We start from the raw sequence: 15,017 nt of genomic DNA on the forward strand, positions 1-15,017 counted from the left end.
CTGACAACTGGAGATCCCCACGGACCCAGCCAACAGAATGATCGACCGCTTTCCATGTGTGAAAGGCAACGCCTCGTTATAAACCATCAGCACAGTGTTGCTCTTTCTACTAGTAACAACGTGGTTTTATGACAGCTTGTTACAAACCAGCAAACAAAATTCCCCCCAGGACATTCTCACACGGCTCTTTCAAAAACGTGGCACACACAAATAAACACTTATGTATTCTAAAGAGAGACACAGACTGTGCTACAGCAAACTGCTGTTAAGGCCTATCTCAATGACACACTTTGTACTGTTTTCCCCACTCCCCCAAAGGACTACTGAAACAGAAACTCCAGTTGCTCTTGCCCTGTTTACATGGGTTTTTAACTGAGTGGGCTTTGGTGGAACAAACCCCTTCAATATTAACAATCCAAACAACTGTTAATATAACACCTTCTGTATTAACAACACCTATCTCAGCTGCACTTAGATTTATAATTTCAGCACTAAACCAAGTTTCCACCTAGTTGCAAAGTTTTTAACTTGAACAGAAATCATCTGTATGTCATGAATGACGCTCAGATCAGCACTCAGCTTTATGAGCTGTTCACACCACACAACTCCAAATCACTCCAACGAAGAGTGAAAGCCCGGTGTGATTCATGTCATATAAAGGCTGTTTTTAAGCTGCTGTAGTGACTGTCTTAATATCTCGCACACTGTTTTGTTCTCCTTTGAAGCCTAGCTTTGTTGGCATGCACCGTGAAGTAAAACAGAAACCTGGCAGTTCATTAAAAGTCTTTCTGAGGAATAGTACATACAAAATAAATACCTTCCAGAACTTCAAAATGGTCCATCTATTCAGACACGTTGGAACTGGGACTGAGCATTTGCTTTGGTTTTGTGTACTTTAAACAGAAACATACAGAGAGATGAAATATTGAGGGTACAACGACACAACAGAGCACAGCACAACAGCAGAGTAAATAAGCTCATGTTGCTGCATACAGACTGTTCCAGTACCTGAGCTAAACTGATTATTTCTCCCTACGCTGACTTTAGCTTATACCAATTCCCATGCTAAGGATCTGGCCTTAAAAAGAACAAACAAACTGGAGGAAGAGATCCACCCATAGACATCTGCCTTATTATCAAACGAATCAGACAGCACTCAGAGAGTAAATAAAGGAAAACGGTGATGAAGAACATGAAAGCCCACGTTTTCGAAAGGGTAATTCATTAGATGCACCTAGAAAAACACAGAGGCTGCGTTAACCTGCGTGATGTCTTTCATCGTCAGAGAAATCCCTACTTTTTAAAAACTGTGACAACTCAATTTATTAACTTTGTATTAGGATTCTTTGCTAAAATGGTAAACGTACACACTTAGAAGTCCCGAACTATTTACAAGTCAGGAAAGAATGTCCCTCATCAATCGAAAAGAATAGGCGGAACTAAGTAAATCACAAAGGTCAGGTCTGAATTTGGTCAGAACAAGACTTCTAAGGACTGAACCATCTGAGTATTAAATGTAAGGTCTTAAACAGCAAAGCAATGAGTAAGTCTGACAGCTTAAATTAAGTTCAAGTAGTTAATTTCGTAAAAGCACCACACTTGACAAGTTGTGAAAATGGGTAAGTTGTTCTCAAAACCCAGAAAGGAGTGAAAAGGAACATCATCACGTAACATGACTGAAAGGTAAGGGCTTCAGTATTTTACATTCCAGTAACACACAAAACCCAGTCTGACCCAGTGGTAGAATGCTCTATTTGAAAAGGTGTACAAACTGAGAACAAACAGTTACACAAGTTACATGAAATGTTCAACAAAATCTACAATCATTAAACCCCCCCCAGTCAGTCAAATACATTAACCTTTTGAAACTTTACCTCATTTCTCATCGTTCTCCAAACATTTAAGATAATTCGCCCAACAATACTGATTTCACTCACTGTATCTGACCCAAATTCATCCAGCTCCGCTGCAAATCGGTTCTCTGTCTTTTCATCTAAAGACATTAAAAGAGAACAGATTTAGGCAAGTTACAGGATAGTCAAGACCAGACCAAGCTATCCCTCTTCTAATTTGAGCTCTCTAGAAAAATAAGAATCCATAAAGACTGTCACCGATTGCACAAGATTGTGTATTTACCAGTCTTCCACACGATCTCCAAAAAAACACTCCCCCCAGGTTTTCCTGCTCCTGCACATCCAAGATAACGCTTCCTTCGTTTTCAATTGAAATGGTGTCCATGGCAATATATTTTCCATAGCAAATACATTGGTTAAGCAATGCCCAACACTACTTCAGAGCTACCTGCATGCACATGAGTGCACAACACTAAAAAAAAGAAGTTATTTCTGGCCTGAAGCATTTCTAACTCAAGGCTTTACTTGTAATGATCTTACCTAGTCGGAACGAGGTCACGGGAGAGAAAACTCAGTGCCTTCTGCCCAGTAAAAGCAAACCCACCGCGGCGGCAGCAGGCAGGCGTGAGTTCTGGATAGCCCAGACGGAAAGAGAAGGGAATAGGAAGGCACAAACGGAGAGGCAGAAGCAGCACTCGGAATCTCTCTGTAAGGGAACGGTGACTATGGCACAGGAAGAGATACCCTCTTTCGCCACCCTTGGGTTTTTTCATGCTTTGAAATACTACAGCACAAAAGAGGACAGTCTGTGTGGCAGACGTTTCCTGAAACTGTCTTTTGTCAGTCAGCCTAAGGCTACGGTTTTGGTATTTTCCTGAGTTTACAGGGGTCTTGTTTAAAAGGTACAACACAGGTTGAAACTAAATATGAAAACACACTGCAGTATTTGATCCTCCAGTCTTGTTCCTTCTTAGTAGTTTCACAGAAGAGAAAGCACTTTGCAGCAATTTTCCATCCATTCTAAATCCACACCCATTTTTCAGCTGCTGGTTGTGTACTCTGCACTACTCATTTATCAGAGAGCCCTGCACAGTACCCTACTCAGAAAAAGCAGAGTATTTTGGACAGAGCATACAGCAGTGTGGATACACGATGCTTTGCAATAATGATCGGAACGGAGCAAGTAGTTCCTTGGGCAGCCATGAAGCACATTGACCCTTGAAGACAGAAGTAAAAATTGCCTGAAGTTCTGCAGAACTGCTGTGAAACAACGTAATACAGACTTTGAAATACGCATCAGATCAATCCAAATACGGGCAAGAAAACCTATTTGTTATTTACTGACCTTACCAATAAATCACAGAGCCTTAACAAAATTTGGCAGACCTTTCATACACTTTATAAAAATGCACACCATCTTTTTAACCTCCTGACTGTTTCAGATTTTTAAAGAAGAAAAAGAGCAATTTGCCTTTTCAGGTTTGTTTGGAAAAAAAGCCCCACAAGCAGCAACATTTTTTCTTCTGCTTTTCTTCATTTCCACATGCTGGATCTCCTGTGAAAGTGAAGAACTTAAATTCCCCCCCACCCCTCGCCCCATTTTGGTTTTGTTTGGGTTTTGGTTTTTTTTTCTTGGAAGCAGAAGCTCTCAGTTCGACATTCAGCAGTGTCATCCTAGTTCTCTTTTGACTTGTTTAGGAGATTCCCCATGTTTCTTGAGTTCACTTCATGTCTTGCTGGTCACAAAAGAGACCCACTGCCCCGATGAACAAGAGACTCCGTGTGTGACGAGCATCGCAACATCACCAAACCCTGTGGCGCTGTACAGCTGCTGGGGGCAATATATCACCAGAACCACGTGAGCCTCCTTGGAAACGAAGAAAGAAGCAGAACTGGACCTTCTCCCTATCTTGCAAGGGCATGAGATGAAATACAAAGAAGTCTCCTCTCACCCTCTGCTGCCCACGCCCTAACTTTGAGCTGTGAGGCAAAGGAGGAAACGGGAGGCCACAGCGCGCACCCACAAAACGCCGCTACGCACAGGCACAGCACTCACTGCTCTTGTGCTGTGTCCTAAGGAGCTACGAACAGTTCCCCTGGAGGTGGCAGAGGCAGCACCAGCCTCAGCTGATAAAGCCAAACCAGAAAGAAGTCCACCTTGCTTTTTGGGAAGTTGAGATCCCAGGAAAGGGAAGGAAAAGCACCCTCCATTTTTATTTTGATAGGAGGAAAGAGGAGCACAGTGCTTGAAGGAGCACTTCTGTTCTGAAAACACATCATGTGAACAAGGGAGGGAAATAGGAAGCATAGGGGTTGGAAAAGGACAAGGAACACAGAGGGGGTCAAAACCACGGACAAGGAGGCCACAAAGCAACAGAGAACACCCCACTTGTACGTTTATGGCCATGCACGCAAGCTCACCCTTAGGGCATGACGTTTTTGAGAGGAGCTCCTCAGTGTCAACATTTCCTTGTCTTCCTCCTGCAGCTCAGGCAGAAAAGAATACTGACCTTACAAGAACACGAGTTCTTAGAAACATTTTAAGTGTTACACATTCCACTTCTGGGTGTGCATCTACCTCCATAAACCTAAACTGTTTCCACTTCAGCAACTTGCAAACAAACCCTTTCCTTTTAAAGTAAACCTCTTAATGATCCAATTTGAATGTGTAACAACTTACACTGAGGTTTATGTTTGCTGTAAGCCATTAAAGTCATTCCAATTAAATGCTTTTAAATGTTAAGGAAATCATGTCTAACACAAACCTTCGTAAAGAAAATCAAACCATGGAAATGGAAAAGCAAGCAGCCTAGAATTACAGAGTTTTTCTAAATCCAGCTTGTGACAGAGACCATCTCTCCCAAGCAGGTGCAGAACAAGTAACTTCACTTTGTCTTTCTCAAACAGATCAATGATATTCATTCAACATTGAGGAAGAGCTGAAAACTTAGTTTTGATTCCATTAATTTCTACTACGTGGAAATGACTCAGGTATTCCTTCTTGTCATTGAAGACAATAGAATGAGTTAAAAAATTTCAACAAGGAACAAAATCTGAAATACAAACTAGTTGGATAAACCTATTTTAAGGCAGGTTTATTAAATGTAATTCTTCTGTCAGAGAACAGATTGACAGAACAGTCGAGGTTGGAAGGAGCTTCTGGAGACCATCTAGTCCAACCTCCCTGCTCAAAGCCTATGACCTCGTCTAGTCTTTCAGTTGGCTTTGGATTTTTTTAATTTGACTCCAGTTTCTACACAAAGGTATGTTTCACAAATTCATTTTCACAAACGTATGATTTTTGTGTATAGGAACTGATGTGTTTTGCTAACCCGTTGGAGCACGGGTGGAAGGAGCCATCCCCCGTGCTGCCCGGCACCGTAATACAGAATCCTTGCTTAATAACACTGAGTTGTCAGTGAGTTTTCTTTGAGTCAGTTACAGCACTGCTTCAGCAAATGCTTCCCAGGCTCTGGAGGTGAAGTGGCCTCACGAAGAACTCAGTTTGGGTAAACATCAAGATTTTAACTATGCAGAGGCAAATTAAGCTTCAAAACACACATTTAAAGAGATACACCGACACACAAGTCAGCAGAGCGTGTGATTCTGTGATTTTTCTGAACACAAATGGCACTAAACACAGGACTAAAACTTTCTTAAAACATACACTTAAACCAAAAAATGGTCCAAGTTTCAGATGTTCAAATGCCTACAACTTCTACAGCCTAAACTTAGAGAACATAATAGGTGTAGAACAAGGCTTGAATTTTCCAAATTTGCCAGAAGTAGGGAGGTACTGAGAAGCTACTATAAGCTGTCTTAAAACAAGAATTTTTACCATAGTGAAAAAAACCCCACTGAAACGCAAAATCCAAACCAGTTTGGGGTTTTGTATGGGGTGGGGTTTTTTTTTTGTTGGTTGGTTTTGGTTGTGGTTTTTGGGTTTGGTTCATTTGTTGGCTGCATTTTTAAATGACAATCAAGTTGAGGACATCAATACCAAGTACAAAAAAAACCCCGCAAACCACTCCCTCTCCCCACTCCCTCTCCCGTAAGTAGAAGTAGGATGAGTTGCCTCCTCTTGTTGTCCCACAAATCCAACTCTTCTACAATCCTTTCCTCCCTATATCTAAAGTATAAAACCAGCTCGAACTTGTTTAAAAAGCAGTGACCATCAAGACAGAACACAAAGGCTTACAGCACCGTCAAGACTCAATGGTTGAAACCATTTCCTCAGTTGCAAGTCGTGCCATCCCCTTACCACTATGTACCTCCCAGAAACAGTACTTTCCCCTTCTCTCACAGAGGAAAATAAATTCTAGATTGGAAGGTAAAAAAGAACGGGGGGCGGGGGGGGTGTTTGAAGCGGGTAAGCAGAAGCCTGAGCTCTCACCACGGAGGCGAACAGGAGGTTTATCACTCATGACGCTGCTCCTGGATCCCACGCTGCCACCGGGAAGGCGAACTCACCCGGGAAAGTCGAGTTTCAGATTGATTTCTGCCCGAGGGAAGGAACCGCAGGGAGATCCTGCCTACGTCAGCTCCCCAGCCACATCCCCCACGGCGCCACACGAGCCTCCCCAGCTCGCGCGCTCCGTTTTGAGATGAAAAACAGCTAAAAAGGAGCTACAAGGCGCTGGCCCAAGGGCACCTCCTACCTGCCAGCTCTGCAGCCTCGTCAGAGGGGGGGGTCAGGCCCCAAGCCCCGGCGGTGGCCGATGACCCTGTGCCCGATCGCGGCTTTGTCTCGGAGCCGCGCGTGCCTCCCGCCCGCCGCCCCGCGAGCGCGTTCATCGCCGCAGCGGGGACCGAAGGCGGAAGCAACCGGCGGGACGCTCGCAGCCCCGGGACCGTTGTCCCGCAGGCGCCGGCACGGCGGGAGACGCGGCCCGGACGCGCCCGCCCTCCCCCGGGCAGCGGAGGGGCCGCCCCGGCCCCGACCCCCGCCCCGGGCCGCCCTCCCCGCGCCGCGCCGGCGCCTGCGCTCTTGCGCCGCTCGCACTTGCGGTGAGAGCCCGGGGGAAGAGGCGCTGCCGGGGCCGCCTCGCCGTCCGGCGGCGGGGCCGGCGCTGCGGCTGCCGCGACACCAGCCCCGGCCCGGGCCGAGGGAGCTGCAGCCCCGCGGCCGGGAGGCCTCTCCCGGCGGGAGCGCCGCTGCGGGGCCCCGGAGGGGAGCGAGGTAACGCGGCGTCCGCCCGCGGGGCCTCCGGTCCCGCTCTCTGCGTCCCTGCCGCCGGGCCCGCTCCCCTTCCCTGGCCGCCCCGTGCCTTCGGAGAGCCGCCTGCCGGGGACGGCCGCGGCGGGGTGGAGGTGAGAGGGTTTCATCTCGGCGCTGCCGGGGGGGAGGCAGGGAGGGAGGGAGGGAGGGAGGGAGGGAGGGAGGGAAGTGCTTGACGGCCCTTGCCGTAACTGCAGACCGTGGGGGCTGGGAGCTGAACTGGGAAGCCGCAGCTTTCGGGACTTGTCACCTTGGCCGTGACGCCGTACTCGAGGTCACCTCGCCGGGAAGCGAGGGAGGGCAGAGCTGAATCGTTGGACTCGGAGATGCGGTTGTGTTTAACTGAAGCAAAATGACAATCAATGCCCCTGGTTGTGCTTTCTTACAGCACACAGTGGGTTTTCCTTAGGAGAACCCTCGCTGTTGAAAGCTGTGGGAACGGAGCCGATAGTTTTGAATTCAGGTGGCCTCTTAAGTGGCAAATAAATATGTTCCATGGGAAGATAATGTTCTAGCTTTTGGCTTTGTAGGTGAGGTAAAAATTTCAGCTGTTGAGCTGCAGCAGGCACAGTTCTCTGTAGCTTCAGTAATGCCAGTGTCAGTAACCCTTGCTGCTTGTTGGCGTGAGTTTTGAGGGGAGATGGTATTTTACTTGGTATGAAGGACTCAACACTGTCTTACTGTCTGCAGTCACAATTTGATGCTCTGTTGACCATTCGCAGTGTGTTCAGAAGCGTTCTTAGTGTCACCTTCCTTCAGAGAAGTCCTCTCTGATGTCTCTGGTGTACCTACTGTTCTACAGTTTCCCAAACCTCAACCCAAATCAAAAGGCAGTACCTAGGAATCGTTCCCTTTTGGGTGGAGTTTCTAAACAGTTTTGTGTAGGTGCCTCCAGCAAAGAAGATAAAAATAGCCATTTCAGTTTCTAGGTGCTTTGCCTGAAGTTTCTGCAAAGCTTTAAGCTCGCTCACATCAATCAGTGAGGCTTTAGAATTATCTCTTGTTTTATTTTGTTTTGTGGTTTTGTTTGGATTTTTTTAAACACAACTTTTCCTGTGTCCCTTGAAACAACTCTCCTGGTAGAGGTGGAGGGAGAAGGACTGGCAAGAGTCATGGCTCAGGGGTGATGTAGCCAGGCACGCTGCTGGATGCAAACTCTAACGGACTGAGGCCCGTGGACTGCAATTAGACAGCCCAAACTGCTACAGCCCCCAAAGGTGTTCCTGGTGCTTCTGAGTGTGGCTGTGCTCGAGGCAGGAGTGTTTGGCCTTCCTGTGAACCGCCAGTTGAGCCCTGTGTTTGAGGGTGCTGTAACACTGGGTAGTATGATGACTTGGGGAACTTTTCTGCCCAGTTAGAATCCCACAACTTTGCAAAGGCAGTAACTTTTGTAATCACGTCTTTTTTTACGAGGTGCTTGGTGGACGAGGAGAAGCTGAGCCTGGAAAGCTGTGGCTGAGCAACCCCGAGACGATACTTACGGACTGGTCCCACGTGTGGGATTGGAGAGATGGGAGCAGGTCAGTTAACAAACACCTCCATCTCGGGGGGACATGAAACAAGCTTTTTTTGGCAATGAAGGGGGAGAGAAATGGCTAGCTTCATCTAACTAGAGACAGGCTGATTCAAAGTGTGAAAGAGTCTCCTCAAAAACAAAGAACCCTGAAGTAGTGGAGAACTTGCTGTGCTTCAGAAGGTTTGGTTAAAATTTAGGCACTCACAAATAAGAACCTCTAAATACCTGTAGCCTGTGCACGTAAATACAACGTAGGCAGAGAAGTTTCTTGGAAAAGCTTTAGACCTCTACCGTGCTTTACCAGTTCAGCAGTGTCAGCAACTGGGGATTTTAAAAGCTCTGATTCTCAGATCAGAGTTCACGGTACAGGTTTCTAGGTGTGCGCTGTGTGTTTTATTCTGGCAGAAGAACAGGCCTGTATGCTGTGACCCCTGGGGTACCTTGTGGGTGTAGCTATCAGTACACCTTCAAGGTGAAGAGTGTGTGTATGTCCAGAGAACCCAGTTATTTCCAGGCCCACCCAGTTTCCTGGAGGATGGTGAGGACTGTGCAAGGACTGAGCTGTGAACGGAAGGAGTTTGCCATCAGCTGAAGTAAAGGTCTGCGGGGTTGTTTTGTGATTAGGAAAGATAATTGGCTGCTGGTCTTCCAGTTCCTCGAGCCCCTTGCTTCTGTCAGGAAAAAGGGCAGCTGTCTGGTACAAGACCAGTTGTGCTGGTGGGTTGCTGGGGAGGTGTTCAAACCAGGGCTCGCTTGCCAAGGGCAGCGTCAGGTGGTGAAGAGGGAGACCCCCGGGTCCGAGTTGCCGGGGCCAGGAGCAGCAGTCGGTCTCTGCCCAGACTTCTGGAATGCCGTGGGGACAGGTTTGCTCGTGCCAGGCTGGGGTCTGTTAGATACAGCCTACGCTCAGCCACGGGGAGTGGAATTTCGGGGTGGGATTACTGTGCAGCACAGGGGGGCACAAATTCCTGTGTTTTCATCTCCCCCTTTAGCGTAAGACTTAAGTTTTTATACGGTGCTGACTCAGCAGCCTATTTCAGCAGCTTAGAATTAGGAAAGGTTGTTTCACAATTAAAGCCACTGAATTTTGTGCTGCTAGTCAGAAGCTGGAGATGTGAAGTAATTCGAATTCAGATGTTTCATGTGGCTGTAAATGATTCCTGGGTTGTCACCTGGGGGGTCAGTCTGTGGGCGCGGGGGTGGAGGCGGCACAGCAGGAGGTGTGTTCCTGCGGGGCGGGTGGCGAAGGGGTGAGCGTGCGAGGGGAGACCTCTGGGCGTAGTCACAAGGGAGACTTGTGCAGGACTTGCAAAGTGGGGGTTTTATGGTGGTCCTACGCTAGCGTGGTACAAACTGCCTACAACGGCGGGCACTGGTGCTGCGCTGCAGAAGGGAACGTCCTAACCCCTGGCCCGTGTTGCCCCCGAGACTTCCTCATGTCACATCCCACTTCTTCGTTGCCCCTTCTCCATGGGCTCAGGGTTACAGTCTTCCCGTGTCTCAAGTGTGTTTCTGACCATCAGAACAAATTTCTAATGAGTTTAATATTTAGGAAAATGAATGTAATACTTATTGTAGTTTACTCATGCATTAATTACCGAGTTGGAAAAAAAGCTGTGTTCTTTGAGATGTGAGCCATGTTCAGCGTCCTTGTTGTGATCCATTTTATACTCACGTTGTGTAATGCTGACCTTGGGGATGAAGGTATTTCTGCGTGTTTTATTGACTTACATCTTGAAAGTGAGGTGTTGATATGTACGTTAGATGTTAGGCAAGACAAAAACATAATAAAAAAGCACAGTAATGGTATCTTTCCTCTCACCCAGTTATTATGGTAGAGCAGGTTTTTTTTGTTGGGGCTTTTGTTGTTGGTGGTGGTGGGTTGGGTTTTTTTGTATTTAGAATGGTCTGTCTGTTCCTGTTTAGACACAGAGGCATGTGAGATGTTAAAGCTGTTGTGACCTGATGCATCTACAGCTCCAAATTAAGTGGATGAGTGGGTTAATTGATACAATATTGAAACAGAGGAGCCTATTTTATTGTAGTTCTGATTTTGCATACATACGAGATATGATGTAATAATATTTATGCAATGCATGAGTAACTATTCATTATTAAAAACTGTAGAGCCTGAGGTGGTCTGGCAGGTATCAGGCTTTCTGTGTGTGAGGTTAACTCCTTCAGGCTCATTTTCTTTTAAGAAAATGTTTAGGCTCTGCCATATCACGAATGCGGCATCACAAAGTAAACAGTGAAGTAGTTTAGTTGTCCAGCTGTTAGAAACACAGTAGGAAATCCCTGGCTTCTCAAGCCATAAACTGTGATATGAGTTTGCATAATACAGGCGTTTCTAATTTGTCTTGGTTAGAGAAGACACTTCACTGTAGTCTGCAAAGGAAGTGTGATTTGGCCATTTTCTATCTGTTTCCATGTGAAACTTTTTAATGGCTTTTTTTGCTTTCTATACCTTTAGTGATGATTGCTAATAATCTTCAAGAACTTCTTATTACATCTGTGGTTTGTTTTTTTTTTAAAAAAAAGGAGATAAATGTAATTCTGTCTCTTTTCAGGGGTGTTGGACCCACACGGTTGTTGTCAGAAGTCCTGTAGGTGACTTCAGAGAGGCACCTATCCAATTATTTGCTTGAGAGTTGAAATACAGAAGGAAATCAAGTGTAATCGCCTCTGTCTACACTGACATTTTCCTTGAGGAGAAAGAAATAGCAGAAACAACTTCTAACCTGCTGTACAAGAGAGCGGAGTGTCCTTCCTGTTTGGCTCGCAGGCAGCGCGATGCTTGTCTTCCCTGGAGTTGGTAGGGATCAGAACGACCCTTTCTCACGGGGTCTGACATGCGTGTCTTGCCTGCAGGAAGGCGCTCAGCTGCCGGGCTGCCTGCCTGCCAGCCACCCACCCTGCCTGTACAGGCTGCTGCTCCTCTGGCGTGGGGAGCTCTGCACCAGCCTCCGTCTGTGTCAGGCTGGGTGTCCAGGCTGGGCAGCTGCTGGGGAGTCAGGGTCAGCCCAGGCTCCTCGTTCCACCTGCGCAGTGAAGGGGCGGATGGGCACGTGGAAGCGGCTGATGCGGATGTTCAGAAGCCGAACGTCCAGCAGCGCTGCAGCTCGTGGCTAGTGCCAGCTGTGGGCGCTGGCTCTGAAGCTGCCTACCTAGTCTTTCTGCCTCTTCTTCTGGAGGGGTTGTGCTCAGCGAGGTGTATGAACAAGGCCTGCCAGTGTTCTTCTCTCTGAGGGCTTTTGTGTGCTCCTGTGCTCAGCCATCGGTTTGTAAAGGTTTGCTGGTACAATCTAGGAAGTTAAAGTGGTTTGTGCTGTGGTGGTTGGGGGAAGTGAAACCCTGACTTTTAATTGAAAATGGTGGAAGGATCATCTCCTCGAATGGACTGTGCTGGCACTAAGGTTTGACAACTTCTGTAGGTCTTCTGAAGGAGAAATCTCGTTGCATTTGGCAAGACTATGGGCGTCATCTCTTGATGTCCTGCATCTTTACGTAGTAAGAGCTTGAAAGGCAAGGCATCAAACTTTTGTTTGAACCCAAAAATCCGCCTACGATTTTCTGTTGTTCTGTAAAATACAGAGAGTAAAATTTTGACTACAGTAGCAAAGTGAAGTGAAGCACCACTAGAATTCATGTTTGAATGCATCTTAGCTGGTTGAGCCCTTTTATTCCATTTTAGCCCTTCGGTGCTTGGAGCAGACTGGCTTGTCTGTTGACACAGTGACTTGGACAAAAGTGTAATTTCAGAAATGCTGTAACGCTGCCGTGGTGGTAATACAATGAAAGCAGAGTTAAATTCATGCTTTGAGGTGTAAGGTTGTCGGTATTATTTGATGCGGTAGTCTTTGTATCTCTAAAGGAGTCTCACAATGTTGCTGCTTATATATAGAAACAATAGCTTGTAATTCACTAGGCAATGCTGAACTATGAAACAAAATTTCGTTACCTTCTAAGGCAGTATTTCCTTTCAACACACAAAAAAAACCCTTTGAGAAATTGCAAGGCCTGTTTATTAGAGTAAAATCATAATGAAAATGGGGTTTTCTGTTTACATACGGCCTTTTGTTTAGTTGGTGATTCTTGAATTGTTCTTGTTGCTAACTTGGGGTGTATGGAGGTATCAAAGTTTTGATTTATTTCCTACCAGCTCTTGGCCATTTCAAGCTCTTGAGTCTTTCCTCAAGATTTCCGTGACTGCTTCAAAATGAGTATGTGACTGTTCAGTTGGGCGTTTCTGTCAGGTGCTTATTCAATTGCAGGAAGACAGAACCAAGCTGTAAATCCAGCTGTAAAGAAATCAGGGGGAGACTAGATGTCATGTTAGGGGAGACATTAACAAACGAGCCGACGTTGCTAAATTACTGCTTTGCTTAACAAGCCTGAGTGCAAAGCAGCTGAGGACACTGAGAGTAAACAGCATACAAGATACCTGTTGGGGTGTGATGAGTGTTGTAAAACAGATAGGTGAAGTGTTTTTAAAAATCAGAATTCTGATTTGAGGCTGCTACGTGACAAATTTTACAGAAATAGGTACACGTTTTAAAATTGCATTTGAAGGGTGTTAGCCTGAGAAATGTGTGTTCAGTTGACAGGAGGGCCTTTGGAGAAGGCAGATTAGGAAGTTACCTAAGAGAAAGCAACGTGTAATTTGAGGAATATTATAACTGCTGTCCTCAACTGCCACCTTATGTATTTGTCTCTTTTTGAAGGGTTTTGTATTTTACATTATGAAATCACTGATCCAAGAATGAATCTTACTTCAGGGCAGCACAAACACTCAGCCAAAGAGGAGGATGTTCTGAAGTCACTCTTGCGTGCTTTTGATGGCGAGTTTTTCTGAGGCTAGGTGTGATTCAGAGTAGGGGGTTGCAGTCAGCAAAATCTGAATGCATTTCAGGTAGGGGTCTAAGTTTGGTGGCTTCTCCTTGGTTTTCTGAGAGGGGAAAAAAGCAGAGGCAAGTGCTCCAGCTCTAATCCGGCTCCCTTCTAGCAGCAGTAGCTCTGGTCTGGCTCAGTGAGGGGGCCTGCTTCTCTTCTTTCCTCTGTTCTTCCCTTCCCTCCCCTGGGCTGTGTATCTGATGCCATCCAAGTGTCTGTCTCTCCTCCACTGCTGCTCACTTGAGAAGGAATGAGCTCATGGCAGGAACTCGCTGCTTTCTACACTCAGCTCGGGATTAACTTTTCATTTCCCGCAGTACTCCTGCCCCGTAGCCTCCTTGGTTCACTGTCCCAGTGCTCACGGCCCGGCATCGTTCCAGTTGCCGTCACTTCCCGTGTTCCGTTTTTCAGAAGTGGGCACTTCTTGTCCACAGCCTTCCAGTCCCTTCTGCGGTTTCATAGGGAGGGGCTGAGGCTGCAAAGCGGATACAGGCATTGTGGTGCGGCTTATGCCTCTGCCTTCCTTTCTCACACCCTCTCCCAAACTACCCCAGCGTCCAGCTCCGGACAGGGGGTTATTCTGCGGGCTGCAGCGTGGCCTCGCAGATTGTCGGCATCGTACAGTGTAGCTCCGCTTCCAGCACACCATTTCTGCGCCTCGCACGGGCAGGCTTCTCGTGCTTCTGAAGAGCTCTTTGGAAAATAGCCTCCTGTCCTTTTGTTTCTCTTTTTTCTCCAGAGGTTTATAGCTTCTGTGAGCTGTGAATAGGGCTGGAGTAGGACTGAGGAATTGGAGACCGTGTAGTTATTCTGAGATTGTTTTCAGTGTTGGAATTTTGTCAGTGATGAGATGGGAGGTCATTAGCCTCTACCTTCCCTGGTTCTTAAAAGGATGTGTTGTCTGGTGTGTCGTGGGGGTGTTTTTTGGAGAACCTTCTCCTTTTTTGAGGCGTTTGTTCCATACTTTGTATAGATTGCCTGCTGAGTTGTTTGAGCAATGAGAGGCTGCCTGAATAGACTGCGAGATTCAGCTCTGCTGGCATGAAACTCGTTCAGTAGCAAATTTAGTACCCATCTGTGGTACCGTATATACAGCTTGCTTTAGTTCTGTTTCTTGAATAAACCTTAAAATACTGTGACAAAATCGGTGTTCTAGAATGCAGATATTGCTTTCATAACCGTTCTTCGGTTTGCTACTGTAGATCACCTCTTGATCAAGTCACTGAATATATTCGTGCTTTTGTAATTCGATCAAATACACGTATAGCTGACACTGCATGCTTACAACTCCATCAGCTGGAGGCATCAAAGTGTTTCACAAAGTAGCTGCTTCTATACTGGGTCTAATATATAACTTGGGACTGATGTTTATGATCAGTGCCCCTGGAAGTAGGCTAGCAGCTTATCTCTCTCAGCTACAACTTCCAGTTCTGTCACATACTTCTTAAGGGTGCTCTTTGGCTGCTTGTTGAAACATCTTCTTTTTCAGGGTGTAAAGTGAACCTCCTCAAAATAACATGCTGGCCTGAAAACAGTT

The sequence above is a fragment of the Leptosomus discolor genome, unplaced genomic scaffold (assembly GCF_034619465.1).
Source record: "Leptosomus discolor isolate bLepDis1 unplaced genomic scaffold, bLepDis1.hap2 HAP2_SCAFFOLD_53, whole genome shotgun sequence".
NCBI lineage: Eukaryota > Metazoa > Chordata > Aves > Leptosomiformes > Leptosomidae > Leptosomus > Leptosomus discolor.